This window comes from Taudactylus pleione, unplaced genomic scaffold, assembly GCF_031769625.1.
Source record: "Taudactylus pleione unplaced genomic scaffold, aTauple2 ptg001767l, whole genome shotgun sequence".
NCBI lineage: Eukaryota > Metazoa > Chordata > Amphibia > Anura > Myobatrachidae > Taudactylus > Taudactylus pleione.
The window spans coordinates 172218-189685 of NW_028286164.1; positions in this window are offsets into that span (position 1 = coordinate 172218).

A 17468-nucleotide genomic window follows, 5' to 3' on the forward strand; every position below is an offset into this window, starting at 1 on the left:
TAACCTATTCTAGAATACACCTGAAACTAATGACCTATTCTAGAATACACCTGCCGCTAATAGCCTATTCTAGAATACACCTGCCGCTAATAATCTATTCTAGAATACACCTGCCGCTAATAATCTATTCTAGAATACACCTGCCGCTAATAGCCTATTCTAGAATACATCTGCCGCTAATAATCTATTCTAGAATACACCTGCCGCTAATAATCTATTCTAGAATGCACCTGTCGCTAATAGCCTATTCTAGAAAACACCTGCCGCTAATAATCTATTCTAGAATACACCTGTCGCTAATAATCTATTCTAGAAAACACCTGGCGCTAATAATTTATTCTAGAATACACCTGCCGCTAATAATCTATTCTAGAATACACCTGTCGCTAATAGCCTATTCTAGAATACACCTGCCGCTAATAATCTATTCTAGAAAACACCTGCCGCTAATAGCATAGTCTAGAAAACACCTGCCGCTAATAATCTATTCTAGAATACACCTGATGCTAATAACCTATTCTAGAATACACCTGAAACTAATGACCTATTCTAGAATACACCTGCCGCTAATGACCTATTCTAGAATACACCTGCCGCTAATAGCCTATTCTAGAATACACCTGCCGCTAATAATCTATTCTAGAATACACCTGTCGCTAATAGCCTATTCTAGAAAACACCTGCCGCTAATAATCTATTCTAGAAAACACCTGGCGCTAATAATTTATTCTAGAAAACACCTGCCGCTAATAGCCTATACACCTGAAACTAATGACCTATTCTAGAATACACCTGCCGCTGATGACCTATTCTAGAATACACCTGCCGCTAATAATCTATTCTAGAATACACCTGCCGCTAATAATCTATTCTAGAATACACCTGCCGCTAATAGCCTATTCTAGAATACATCTGCCGCTAATAATCTATTCTAGAATACACCTGCCGCTAATAATCTATTCTAGAATACACCTGTCGCTAATAGCCTATTCTAGAATGCACCTGTCGCTAATAATCTATTCTAGAATACACCTGTCGCTAATAGCCTATTCTAGAAAACACCTGCCGCTAATAATCTATTCTAGAAAACACCTGGCGCTAATAATTTATACTAGAATACACCTGCCGCTAATAATCTATTCTAGAATACACCTGCCGCTAATAGCCTATTCTAGAATACACCTGCCGCTAATAATCTATTCTAGAAAACACCTGCCGCTAATAGCATAGTCTAGAAAACACCTGCCGCTAATAATCTATTCTAGAATACACCTGACGCTAATAACCTATTCTAGAATACACCTGAAACTAATGACCTATTCTAGAATACACCTGCCGCTAATGACCTATTCTAGAATACACCTGCCGCTAATAGCCTATTCTAGAATACACCTGCCGCTAATAATCTATTCTAGAATACACCTGTCGCTAATAGCCTATTCTAGAAAACACCTGCCGCTAATAATCTATTCTAGAAAACACCTGGCGCTAATAATTTATTCTAGAAAACACCTGCCGCTAATAGCCTATTCTAGAAAACACCTGCCGCTAATAATCTATTCTAGAATACACCTGCCGCTAATAATCTATTCTAGAAAACACCTGCCGCTAATAATCTATTCTAGAATGCACCTGCCGCTAATAATCTATTCTAGAATACACCTGCCGCTAATAGCCTATTCTAGAATACACCTGCCGCTAATAGCCTATTCTAGAAAACACCTGCCGCTAATAATCTATTCTAGAAAACACCTGCCGCTAATAATCTATTCTAGAATGCACCTGCCGCTATAAATCTATTCTAGAATACACCTGCCGCTAATAATCTATTCTAGAAAGCACCTGCCGCTAATAATCTATTCTAGAATGCACCTGCCGCTAATAATCTATTCTAGAAAACACCTGCCGCTAATAGCCTATTCTAGAAAACACCTGATGCTAATAATCTATTCTAGAATACACCTGCCACTAATAACCTATTCTAGAATACACCTGAAGCTAATAGCCTATTCTAGAATGCACCTGCCGCTAATAGCCTATTCTAGAAACCACCTGCCGCTAATAGCCTATTCTAGAAAACACCAGATGCTAATAATCTATTCTAGAATACACCTGACGCTAATAACCTATTCTAGAATACACCTGCCGCTAATAACCTATTCTAGAATACACCTGAAGCTAATAGCCTATTCTAGAAAACACCAGATGCTAATAATCTATTCTAGAATACACCTGACGCTAATAACCTATTCTAGAATACACCTGCCGCTAATAACCTATTCTAGAATACACCTGAAGCTAATAGCCTATTCTAGAATGCACCTGCCGCTAATAGCCTATTCTAGAAAGCACCTGCCGCTAATAATCTATTCTAGAATGCACCTGTCCCTAACAGCCTATTCTAGAATACACCTGCCGCTAATAGCCTATTCTAGAAAACACCTGCCGCTAATAATTTATTCTAGAATACACCTGCCGCTAATAATCTATTCTAGAATACACCTGCCGCTAATAGCCTATTCTAGAATACACCTGCCGCTAATAGCCTATTCTAGAAAACACCTGCCGCTAATAATCTATTCTAGAATACACCTGTCGCTAATAATTTATTCTAGAATACACCTGCCGCTAATAATCTATTCTAGAATACACCTGCCGCTAATAGCCTATTCAAAAATACACCTGCCGCTAATAATCTATTCTAGAATACACCTGCCGCTAATAATCTATTCTAGAAAACACCTGCCGCTTATAATCTATTCTAGAATACACCTGCCGCTAATAATCTATTCTAGAATACACCTGCCGCTAATAATCTATTCTAGAATACACCTGCCGCTAATAATCTATTCTATAATACACCTGCCGCTAATAATCTATTCTAGAATACACCTGCCGCTAATAATCTATTCTAGAATACACCTGCCGCTAATAATCTATTCTAGAATACACCTGCCGCTAATAATCTATTCTAGAATACACCTGCCGCTAATAATCTATTCTAGAATACACCTGCCGCTAATAATCTATTCTAGAATACACCTGCCGCTAATAATCTATTCTAGAATACACCTGCCGCTAATAATCTATTCTAGAATACACCTGCCGCTAATAATCTATTCTAGAATACACCTGCCGCTAATAATCTATTCTAGAATACACCTGCCGCTAATAATCTATTCTAGAATACACTTGCCGCTAATAACCTATTCTAGAATGCACCTGAAGCTAATAGCCTATTCTAGAATGCACCTGCCGCTAATAATCTATTCTAGAATGCACCTGTCCCTAATAGCCTATTCTAGAATACACCTGCCGCTAATAGCCTATTCTTGAATACACCTGCCGCTAATAGCCTATTCTTGAATACACCTGCCGCTAATAATCTATTCTAGAATACACCTGCCGCTAATAATCTATTCTAGAATACACCTGCCGCTAATAATCTATTCTAGAATACACCTGCCGCTAATAATCTATTCTAGAATACACCTGCCGCTAATAGCCTATTCAAAAATACGCCTGCCGCTAATAATCTATTCTAGAAAACACCTGCCGCTAATAATCTATTCTAGAATACATCTGCCGCTAATAATCTATTCTAGAATACACCTGCCGCTAATAATTTATTCTAGAATACACCTGAAGCTAATAGCCTATTCTAGAATGCACCTGCCGCTAATAGCCAAATCTAGAAAGCACCTGCCGCTAATAATCTATTCTAGAAAACACCTGCCCTAATAGCCTATTCTAGAATACACCTGCCGCTAATAGCCTATTCTAGAATACACCTGCCGCTAACAGCCTATTCTAGAAAACACCTGCCGCTAATAATTTATTCTAGAATACACCTGCCGCTAATAATCTATTCTAGAATACACCTGCCGCTAATAGCCTATTCTAGAATGCACCTGCCGCTGATAGCCTATTCTAGAAAGCACCTACCGCTAATAATCTATTCTAGAATGCACCTGTCCCTAATAGCCTATTCTAGAATACACCTGCCGCTAATAGCCTATTCTAGAATACACCTGCCGCTAATAGCCTATTCTAGAATACAACTGCCGCTAATAGCCTATTCTAGAATACACCTGTCCCTAATAGCCTATTCTAGAATGCACCTGCCGCTAATAGCCTATTCTAGAAAGCACCTACCGCTAATAATCTATTCTAGAATGCACCTGTCCCTAATAGCCTATTCTAGAATACACCTGCCGCTAATAGCCTATTCTAGAATACACCTGCCGCTAATAGCCTATTCTAGAAAACAACTGCCGCTAATAGCCTATTCTAGAATACACCTGCCGCTAATAGCCTATTCTAGAATGCACCTGCCGCTAATAGCCTATTCTAGAAAGCACCTACCGCTAATAATCTATTCTAGAATGCACCTGTCCCTAATAGCCTATTCTAGAATACAGCTGCCGCTAATAGCCTATTCTAGAATACACCTGCCGCTAATAGCCTATTCTAGAATACAACTGCCGCTAATAGCCTATTCTAGAATACACCTGTCCCTAATAGCCTATTCTAGAATACACCTGTCCCTAATAGCCTATTCTAGAATACACCTGCCGCTAATAGCCTATTCTAGAATGCAACTGCCGCTAATAGCCTATTCTAGAATACACCTGTCCCTAATAGCCTATTCTAGAATGCACCTGTCCCTAATAGCCTTATCTAGAATACACCTGCCGCTAATAGCCTATTCTAGAATACACCTGCCGCTAATAGCCTATTCTAGAATACAACTGCCGCTAATAGCCTATTCTAGAATACACCTGTCCCTAATAGCCTATTCTAGAATACACCTGTCCCTAATAGCCTATTCTAGAATACACCTGCCGCTAATAGCCTATTCTAGAATACAACTGCCGCTAATAGCCTATTCTAGAATACACCTGTCCCTAATAGCCTATTCTAGAATACACCTGCCGTAATAGCCTATTCTAGAATACACCAGCCGCTAATAGCCTATTCTAGAATACACCTGCCGCTAATAGCCTATTCTAGAATACACCTGCCGCTAATAATCTATTCTAGAATACACCTGCCGCTAATAATCTATTCTAGAATACACCTGCCGCTAATAATCTATTCTAGAATACACCTGCCGCTAATAACCTATTCTAGAATACACCTGCCGCTAATAGCCTATTCTAGAATACACCTGCCGCTAATAATCTATTCTAGAATACACCTGCCGCTAATAATCTATTCTAGAATACACCTGCCGCTAATAATCTATTCTAGAATACACCTGCCGCTAATAATCTATTCTAGAATACACCTGCCGCTAATAATTTATTCTAGAATACACCTGAAGCTAATAGCCTATTCTAGAATGCACCTGCCGCTAATAGCCAATTCTAGAAAGCACCTGCCACTAATTATCTATTCTAGAATACACCTGTCCCTAATAGTCTATTCTAGAATACACCTGCCGCTAATAATCTATTCTAGAAAACATCTGCCGCTAATAGCCTATTCTAGAATACACCTGTCACTATTAATCTATTCTAGAATACACCTGCCGCTAATAGCCTATTCTAGAAAACACCTGCCGCTAATAATCTATTCTAGAATACACCTGCTGCTAATAATCTATTCTAGAATACACCTGCCGCTAATAGCCTATTCTAGAATACACCTGCCGCTAATAGCCTATTCTAGAAAACACCTGCCGCTAATAATCTATTCTAGAATACACCTGCCGCTAATAATCTATTCTAGAAAGCAACTGCCGCTAATATCCTATTCTAGAAAGCACCTGCCACTAATAGCCTATTCTAGAAAGCACCTGCCGCTAATAATCTATTCTAGAAAACACCTGCCGCTAATAGCCTATTCTAGAAAACACCTGATGCTAATAATCTATTCTAGAATACACCTGCCACTAATAACCTATTCTAGAATACACCTGAAGCTAATAGCCTATTCTAGAATGCACCTGCCGCTAATAGCCTATTCTAGAAACCACCTGCCGCTAATAGCCTATTCTAGAAAACACCTGATGCTAATAATCTATTCTAGAATACACCTGACGCTAATAACCTATTCTAGAATACACCTGCCGCTAATAACCTATTCTAGAATACACCTGAAGCTAATAGCCTATTCTAGAAAACACCAGATGCTAATAATCTATTCTAGAATACACCTGACGCTAATAACCTATTCTAGAATACACCTGCCGCTAATAACCTATTCTAGAATACACCTGAAGCTAATAGCCTATTCTAGAATGCACCTGCCGCTAATAGCCTATTCTAGAAAGCACCTGCCGCTAATAATCTATTCTAGAATGCACCTGTCCCTAACAGCCTATTCTAGAATACACCTGCCGCTAATATCCTATTCTAGAAAACACCTGCCGCTAATAATCTATTCTAGAATACACCTGCCGCTAATAACCTATTCTAGAATACACCTGAAGCTAATAGCCTATTCTAGAATGCACCTGCCGCTAATAGCCTATTCTAGAAACCACCTGCCGCTAATAGCCTATTCTAGAAAACACCTGATGCTAATAATCTATTCTAGAATACACCTGACGCTAATAACCTATTCTAGAATACACCTGCCGCTAATAACCTATTCTAGAATACACCTGAAGCTAATAGCCTATTCTAGAAAACACCAGATGCTAATAATCTATTCTAGAATACACCTGACGCTAATAACCTATTCTAGAATACACCTGCCGCTAATAACCTATTCTAGAATACACCTGAAGCTAATAGCCTATTCTAGAATGCACCTGCCGCTAATAGCCTATTCTAGAAAGCACCTGCCGCTAATAATCTATTCTAGAATGCACCTGTCCCTAACAGCCTATTCTAGAATACACCTGCCGCTAATATCCTATTCTAGAAAACACCTGCCGCTAATAATCTATTCTAGAATACACCTGCCGCTAATAATCTATTCTAGAATACACCTGCCGCTAATAGCCTATTCTAGAATACACCTGCCGCTAATAGCCTATTCTAGAAAACACCTGCCGCTAATAATCTATTCTAGAATACACCTGTCGCTAATAATTTATTCTAGAATACACCTGCCGCTAATAATCTATTCTAGAATACACCTGCCGCTAATAGCCTATTCAAAAATACACCTGCTGCTAATAATCTATTCTAGAATACACCTGCCGCTAATAATCTATTCTAGAAAACACCTGCCGCTTATAATCTATTCTAGAATACACCTGCCGCTAATAATCTATTCTAGAATACACCTGCCGCTAATAATCTATTCTAGAATACACCTGCCGCTAATAATCTATTCTAGAATACACCTGCCGCTAATAATCTATTCTAGAATACACCTGCCGCTAATAATCTATTCTAGAATACACCTGCCGCTAATAATCTATTCTAGAATACACCTGCCGCTAATAATCTATTCTAGAATACACCTGCCGCTAATAATCTATTCTAGAATACACCTGCCGCTAATAATCTATTCTAGAATACACCTGCCGCTAATAATCTATTCTAGAATACACCTGCCGCTAATAATCTATTCTAGAATACACCTGCCGCTAATAATCTATTCTAGAATACACCTGCCGCTAATAATCTATTCTAGAATACACCTGCCGCTAATAATCTATTCTAGAATACACCTGCCGCTAATAACCTATTCTAGAATGCACCTGAAGCTAATAGCCTATTCTAGAATGCACCTGCCGCTAATAATCTATTCTAGAATGCACCTGTCCCTAATAGCCTATTCTAGAATACACCTGCCGCTAATAGCCTATTCTTGAATACACCTGCCGCTAATAATCTATTCTAGAATACACCTGCCGCTAATAATCTATTCTAGAATACATCTGCCGCTAATAATCTATTCTAGAATACACCTGCCGCTAATAATCTATTCTAGAATACACCTGCCGCTAATAGCCTATTCAAAAATACGCCTGCCGCTAATAATCTATTCTAGAAAACACCTGCCGCTAATAATCTATTCTAGAATACATCTGCCGCTAATAATCTATTCTAGAATACACCTGCCGCTAATAATTTATTCTAGAATACACCTGAAGCTAATAGCCTATTCTAGAATGCACCTGCCGCTAATAGCCAAATCTAGAAAGCACCTGCCGCTAATAATCTATTCTAGAAAACACCTGCCCTAATAGCCTATTCTAGAATACACCTGCCGCTAATAGCCTATTCTAGAATACACCTGCCGCTAACAGCCTATTCTAGAAAACACCTGCCGCTAATAATCTATTCTAGAATACACCTGCCGCTAATAATCTATTCTAGAATACACCTGCCGCTAATAGCGTATTCTAGAATGCACCTGCCGCTAATAGCCTATTCTAGAAAGCACCTACCGCTAATAATCTATTCTAGAATGCACCTGTCCCTAATAGCCTATTCTAGAATACACCTGCCGCTAATAGCCTATTCTAGAATACACCTGCCGCTAATAGCCTATTCTAGAATACAACTGCCGCTAATAGCCTATTCTAGAATACACCTGTCCCTAATAGCCTATTCTAGAATGCACCTGCCGCTAATAGCCTATTCTAGAAAGCACCTACCGCTAATAATCTATTCTAGAATGCACCTGTCCCTAATAGCCTATTCTAGAATACACCTGCCGCTAATAGCCTATTCTAGAATACACCTGCCGCTAATAGCCTATTCTAGAATACAACTGCCGCTAATAGCCTATTCTAGAATACACCTGCCGCTAATAGCCTATTCTAGAATGCACCTGCCGCTAATAGCCTATTCTAGAAAGCACCTACCGCTAATAATCTATTCTAGAATGCACCTGTCCCTAATAGCCTATTCTAGAATACAGCTGCCGCTAATAGCCTATTCTAGAATACACCTGCCGCTAATAGCCTATTCTAGAATACAACTGCCGCTAATAGCCTATTCTAGAATACACCTGTCCCTAATAGCCTATTCTAGAATACACCTGTCCCTAATAGCCTATTCTAGAATACACCTGCCGCTAATAGCCTATTCTAGAATACAACTGCCGCTAATAGCCTATTCTAGAATACACCTGTCCCTAATAGCCTATTCTAGAATGCACCTGTCCCTAATAGCCTTATCTAGAATACACCTGCCGCTAATAGCCTATTCTAGAATACACCTGCCGCTAATAGCCTATTCTAGAATACAACTGCCGCTAATAGCCTATTCTAGAATACACCTGTCCCTAATAGCCTATTCTAGAATACACCTGTCCCTAATAGCCTATTCTAGAATACACCTGCCGCTAATAGCCTATTCTAGAATACAACTGCCGCTAATAGCCTATTCTAGAATACACCTGTCCCTAATAGCCTATTCTAGAATACACCTGCCGCTAATAGCCTATTCTAGAATACACCAGCCGCTAATAGCCTATTCTAGAATACACCTGCCGCTAATAGCCTATTCTAGAACACACCTGCCACTAATAATCTATTCTAGAATACACCTGCCGCTAATAATCTATTCTAGAATACACCTGCCGCTAATAACCTATTCTAGAATACACCTGCCGCTAATAGTCTATTCTAGAATACACCTGCAGCTAATAATCTATTCTAGAATACACCTGCCGCTAATAATCTATTCTAGAATACACCTGTCCCTAATAGCCTATTCTAGAATACACCTGTCCCTAATAGTCTATTCTAGAATACACCTGCCGCTAATAATCTATTCTAGAATACACCTGCCGCTAATAATTTATTCTAGAATACACCTGAAGCTAATAGCCTATTCTAGAATGCACCTGCCGCTAATAGCCAATTCTAGAAAGCACCTGCCACTAATTATCTATTCTAGAATACACCTGTCCCTAATAGTCTATTCTAGAATACACCTGCCGCTAATAATCTATTCTAGAAAACATCTGCCGCTAATAGCCTATTCTAGAATACACCTGTCACTATTAATCTATTCTAGAATACACCTGCCGCTAATAGCCTATTCTAGAAAACACCTGCCGCTAATAATCTATTCTAGAATACACCTGCTGCTAATAATCTATTCTAGAATACACCTGCCGCTAATAGCCTATTCTAGAATACACCTGCCGCTAATAGCCTATTCTAGAAAACACCTGCCGCTAATAATCTATTCTAGAATACACCTGCCGCTAATATTCTATTCTAGAATACATCTGCCGCTAAAAATCTATTCTAGAATACACCTGCCGCTAATAATCTATTCTAGAATACACCTGCCGCTATAAATCTATTCTAGAATACACCTGCCGCTAATAACCTATTCTAGAATACACCTGCCGCTAATAATCTATTCTAGAATACACCTGCCGCTAATAATCTATTCTAGAATACACCTGCCGCTAATAATCTATTCTAGAATACACCTGCCGCTAATAATCTATACTAGAATACACCTGCCGCTAATAATCTATACTAGAATACACCTGCCGCTAATAGCCTATTCTAGAATACACCTGCCGCTAATAATCTATTCTAGAATACACCTGCCGCTAATAATCTATACTAGAATACACCTGCCGCTAATAGCCTATTCTAGAATACACCTGCCGCTAATAGCCTATTCTAGAATACACCTGCCGCTAATAATCTATTCTAGAATACACCTGCCGCTAATAATCTATACTAGAATACACCTGCCGCTAATAGCCTATTCTAGAATACACCTGCCGCTAATAATCTATTCTAGAATACACCTGCCGCTAATAATCTATACTAGAATACACCTGCCGCTAATAGCCTATTCTAGAATACACCTGCCGCTAATAGCCTATTCTAGAATACACCTGCCGCTAATAATCTATTCTAGAATACACCTGCCGCTAATAATCTATTCTAGAAAACACCTGCCGCTAATAATCTATTCTAGAATACACCTGCCGCTAATAATCTATTCTATAATACACCTGCTGCTAATAGCCTATTCTAGAATACACCTGCCGCTAATAATCTATTCTATAATACACCTGCTGCTAATAGCCTATTCTAGAATACACCTGCTGCTAATAATCTATTCTATAATACACCCGCCGCTAATAATCTATTCTAGAAAACACCCGCCGCTAATAATCTCTTCTAGAATACACCCGCCGCTAATAATCTATTCTAGAATACACCCGCCGCTAATAGCCTATTCTAGAATACACCTGCCGCTAATAATCTATTCTAGAATACACCTGTCGCTAATAATCTATTCTAGAATACACCTGCCGCTAATAATCTATTCTAGAATACACCTGCCGCTAATAGCCTATTCTAGAATGCACCTGCCGCTAATAACCTATTCTAGAATACACCCGCCGCTAATAATCCATTCTAGAATACACCTGCCGCTAATAATCTATTCTAGAATACACCTGCCGCTAATAATCTATTCTAGAAAACACCTGCCGCTAATAATCTATTCTAGAATACACCTGCCACTATAAATCTATTCTAGAATACACCTGCCGCTAATAATCTATTCTAGAATACACCTGCCGCATATTAATCTATTCTAGAATACACCTGCCACTAATAATCTATTCTAGAATACACCTGCCGCTAATAATCTATTCTAGAATACACCTGCCGCTAATAATCTATTCTAGAATACACCTGCCGCTAATAATCTATTCTAGAATACACCTGCCGCTATTTATCTATTCTATAATACACCTGCCGCTAATAATCTATTCTAGAATACACCTGCCGCTATTAATCTATTCTAGAATACACCTGCCGCTAATAGCCTATTCTAGAATACAAATGCCACTATAAATCTATTCTAGAATACACCTGCCGCTAATAATCTATTCTAGAATACACCTGCCGCTAATAATCTATTCTAGAATACACCTGCCGCTATTTATCTATTCTATAATACACCTGCCGCTAATAATCTATTCTAGAATACACCTGCCGCTATTAATTTATTCTATAATACACCTGCCGCTAATAATCTATTCTAGAATGCACCTGCCGCTAGTAATCTATTCTAGAATACACCTGCCGCTAGTAATCTATTCTAGAATACACCTGCCGCTAATCATCAATTCTAGAATACACCTGCCGCTAATAATCTATTCTAGAATACACCTGCCGCTAGTAATCTATTCTAGAATACACCTGCCGCTAATCATCTATTCTAGAATACACCTGCCGCTAATAATCTATTCTAGAATACACCTGTCGCTAATAATCTATTCTAGAATACACCTGCCGCTAATAATCTATTCTAGAACACACCTGCCGCTAATAATCTATTCTAGAACACACCTGCCGCTAATAATCTATTCTAGAACACACCTGCCGCTAATAATCTATTCTAGAATGCACCTGCCGCTAATAATCTATTCTAGAATACACCTGCCGCTAATAGCCTATTCTAGAATACACCTGCCGCTATAAATCTATTCTAGAATACACCTGCCGCTAATAATCTATTCTAGAATACACCTGCCGCTAATAATCTATTCTAGAATACACCTGCCGCTAATAATCTATTCTAGAATACACCTGCCACTAATAATCTATTCTAGAATACACCTGCTGCTTATAATCTATTCTATAATACACCTGCCGCTATAAATCTATTCTAGAATACACCTGCCGCTAATAATCTATTCTAGAATACACCTGCCGCTAATAATCTATTCTAGAATACACCTGCCACTAATAATCTATTCTAGAATACACCTGCTGCTTATAATCTATTCTATAATACACCTGCCGCTATAAATCTATTCTAGAATGCACATTCCGCTTATAGCCTATTCTAGAATACACCTGCCGCTATTAATCTATTCTAGAATACACCTGCCGCTAATAATCTATTCTAGAATACACCTGCCGCTATTAATCTATTCTATAATACACCTGCCGCTAATAATCTATTCTAGAATGCACCTGCCGCTAATAATCTATTCTAGAATACACCTGCCGCTAATCATCTATTCTAGAATACACCAGCCGCTAATAATCTATTCTAGAATACACCTGCCGCTAGTAATCTATTCTAGAATACACCTGCCGCTAATCATCTATTCTAGAATACACCAGCCGCTAATAATCTATTCTAGAATACACCTGCCGCTAGTCATCATCTATTCTAGAATACACCTGCCACTAATAATCTATTCTAGAATACACCTGCCGCTAGTAATCTATTCTAGAATACACCTGCCGCTAATCATCTATTCTAGAATACACCAGCCGCTAATAATCTATTCTAGAATACACCTGCCGCTAGTAATCTATTCTAGAATACACCTGCCGCTAATAGCCTATTCTAGAATACACCTGCCACTAATAATCTATTCTAGAATACACCTGTCGCTAATCATCTATTCTAGAATACACCTGCCACTAATAATCTATTCTAGAATACACCTGTCGCTAATAATCTATTCTAGAATACACCTGCCGCTAATAATCTATTCTAGAATACACCTGCCGCTAATAATCTATTCTAGAATACACCTGCCGCTAATAATCTATTCTAGAACACACCTGCCGCTAATAATCTATTCTAGAATACACCTGCCGCTAATAATCTATTCTAGAACACACCTGCCGCTAATAATCTATTCTAGAATACACCTGCCGCTAGTAATCTATTCTAGAATACACCTGCCGCTAATAATCTATTCTAGAATACACCTGCCGCTAGTAATCTATTCTAGAATACACCTGCCGCTAATCATCTATTCTAGAATACACCTGCCACTATAAATCTATTCTAGAACACACCTGCCGCTAATAATCTATTCTAGAACACACCTGCCGCTAATAATCTATTCTAGAACACACCTGCCGCTAATAATCTATTCTAGAATACACCTGCCGCTAGTAATCTATTCTAGAATACACCTGTCGCTAATAATCTATTCTAGAATACACCCGCCGCTAATAATCTATTCTAGAATACACCTGCCGCTAATCTTCTATTCTAGAATACACCTGCTGCTAATAGCCAATTCTACACAGGCTGCTCCTCTCTATATAACACACACACACACACACACACAGGCTGCTCCTCTCTATATAACACACAAACACACAGGCTGCTCCTCTCTATATAACACACACACACAGGCTGCTCCTCTCTATATAACACACACACACACACAGGCTGCTCCTCTCTATATAACACACACACAGGCTGCTCCTCTCTATATAACACACACACACAGGCTGCTCCTCTCTATATAACATACACACAGGCTGCTCCTCTCTATATAACACACACACAGGCTGCTCCCCTCTATATAACACACACACACAGGCTGCTCCTCTCTATATAACACACACACACACAGGCTGCTCCTCTCTATATAACACACACACACAGGCTGCTCCTCTCTATATAACACACACACACAGGCTGCTCCTCTCTATATTACACACACAGGCTGCTCCTCTCTATATAACACACACACAGGCTGCTCCTCTCTATATAACACACACACACACACAGGCTGCTCCCCTCTATATAACACACACACAGGCTGCTCCTCTCTATATAACACGCACACACACAGGCTGCTCCTCTCTATATAACACACACACACAGGCTGCTCCTCTCTATATAACACACACACACACACACAGGCTGCTCCTCTCTATATAACACACACAGGTTGCTCCTCTCTATATAACATACACACACAGGCTGCTCCTCTCTATATAACACACACACACACACACACACACACACACACACACACACACACACAGTCTGCTCTCTATATAACACACACACACAGGCTGCTCCTCTCTATATAACACACACACACACAGGCTGCTCCTCTCTATATAACACACACACACAGGCTGCTCCCCTCTATATAACACACACACAGGCTGCTCCTCTCTTTATAAAACACACACACAGGCTGCTCCTCTCTATATAACACACACACACAGGCTGCTCCTCTCTATATAACACACACACACAGGCTGCTCCCCTCTATATAACACACACACACAGGCTGCTCCTCTCTATATAACACACACACAGGCTGCTCCTCTATATAACACACACACAGGCTGCTCCCCTCTATATAACACACACACACACACAGGCTGCTCCTCTCTATATAACACACACACACACAGGCTGCTCCTCTCTATATAACAGACACAGGCTGCTCCCCTCTATATAACACACACACACAGGCTGCTCCCCTCTATATAACACACACAGGCTGCTCCCCTCTATATAACACACACACACAGGCTGCTCCTCTCTATATAACACTCACACACACATGCTACTCCTCTCTATATAACACACACACACAGGCTGCTCCAATCTATATAACACACACACACACACACACACACACACACACACACACACACACACACACACACACACACACACACACACACACAGGCTGCTCCTCTCTATATAACACACACACAGGCTGCTCTTCTCTATATAACACACACAGGCTGCTCCTCTCTATATAACACACAGACACACACAGGCTGCTCCTCTCTATATAACAAACACACACAGGCTGCTCCTCTCTATATAACACACACACACAGGCTGCTCCTCTCTATATAACACACACACACAGGCTGCTCCTCTCTATATAACACACACACACACAGGCTGCTCCTCTCTAAATATAACACACACACACACACACACAGGCTGCTCCTCTCTATATAACACACACACACAGGCTGCTCCCCTCTATATAACACACACACACACAGGCTGCTCCTCTCTATATAACACACACACACAGGCTGCTCCTCTCTATATAACACACACACAGGCTGCTCCTCTCTATATAACACACACACATGCTGCTCCTCTCTATATAACACACACACACACATGCTGCTCCTCTCTATATAACACACACACTCAGGCTGCTCTTCTCTATATAACACACACACACAGGCTGCTCCTCTCTATATAACACACACACTCAGGCTGCTCCTCTCTATATAACACACACACAGGCTGCTCCTCTCTATATAACACACACACACACACGCTGCTCCTCTCTATATAACACACACACAGGCTGATCCTCTCTATATAACACACACACACATGCTGCTCCTCTCTATATAACACACAAAGGCTGCTCCTCTCTATATAACACACACACACAGGCTGCTCCTCTCTATATAACACACACACACAGGCTGCTCCTTTCTATATAACATACAGACACAGGCTGCTCCTCTCTATATAACACACACACACAGGCTGCTCCTCTCTATATAACACACACACAGGCTGCTCCTCTCTATATAACACACACACACAGGCTGCTCCTCTCTATATAACACACACACACAGGCTGCTCCCCTCTATATAACACACACACACAGGCTGCTCCCCTCTATATAACACACACACACAGGCTGCTCCTCTCTATATAACACACACACAGGCTGCTCCTCTCTATATAACACACACAGGCTGCTCCTCTCTATATAACACACACACACAGGCTGCTCCTCTCTTTATAACACACACACAGGCTGCTCCTCTCTATATAACACACACACAGGCTGCTCCTCTCTATATAACACACACACACAGGCTGCTCCTCTCTATATAACACACACACACACAGGCTGCTCCTCTTTATATAACACACACACACAGGCTGCTCCCCTCTATATAACACACACACACAGGCTGCTCCCCTCTATATAACACACACACACAGGCTGCTCCTCTCTATATAACACACACACACACAGGCTGCTCCTCTCTATATAACACACACACAGGCTGCTCCTCTCTATATAACACACACAGGCTGCTCCTCTCTATATAACACACACACACAGGCTGCTCCTCTCTATATAACACACACACAGGCTGCTCCTCTCTATATAACACACACACACACACAGGCTGCTCCTCTCTATATAACACACACATAAAGGCTGCTCCTCTCTGTATAACACACACACACACACACACAGGCTGCTCCCCTCTATATAACACACACACAGGCTGCTCCTCTCTATATAACACACACACACACACAGGCTGCTCCTCTCTATATAACACACACATAAAGGCTGCTCCTCTCTGTATAACACACGCACACACACAGGCTGCTCCCCTCTATATAACACACACACAGGCTGCTCCTCTCTATATAACACACACAGGCTGCTCCCCTCTATAGAACACACAAACACACACAGGCTGCTCATCTCTATATAACACACACACACAGGCTGCTCCTCTCTATATAACACACACAGGCTGCTCCTCTCTATATAACACACACAGGCTGCTCCTCTCTATAGAACACACACACACACACAGGCTGCTCCCCTCTATATAACACACACACACAGGCTGCTCCTCTCTATATAACACACACACACAGGCTGCTCCTCTCTATATAACACACACACACACAGGCTGCTCCTCTCTATATAACACACACACACAGGCTGCTCCCCTCTATATAACACACACACACAGGCTGCTCCTCTCTAT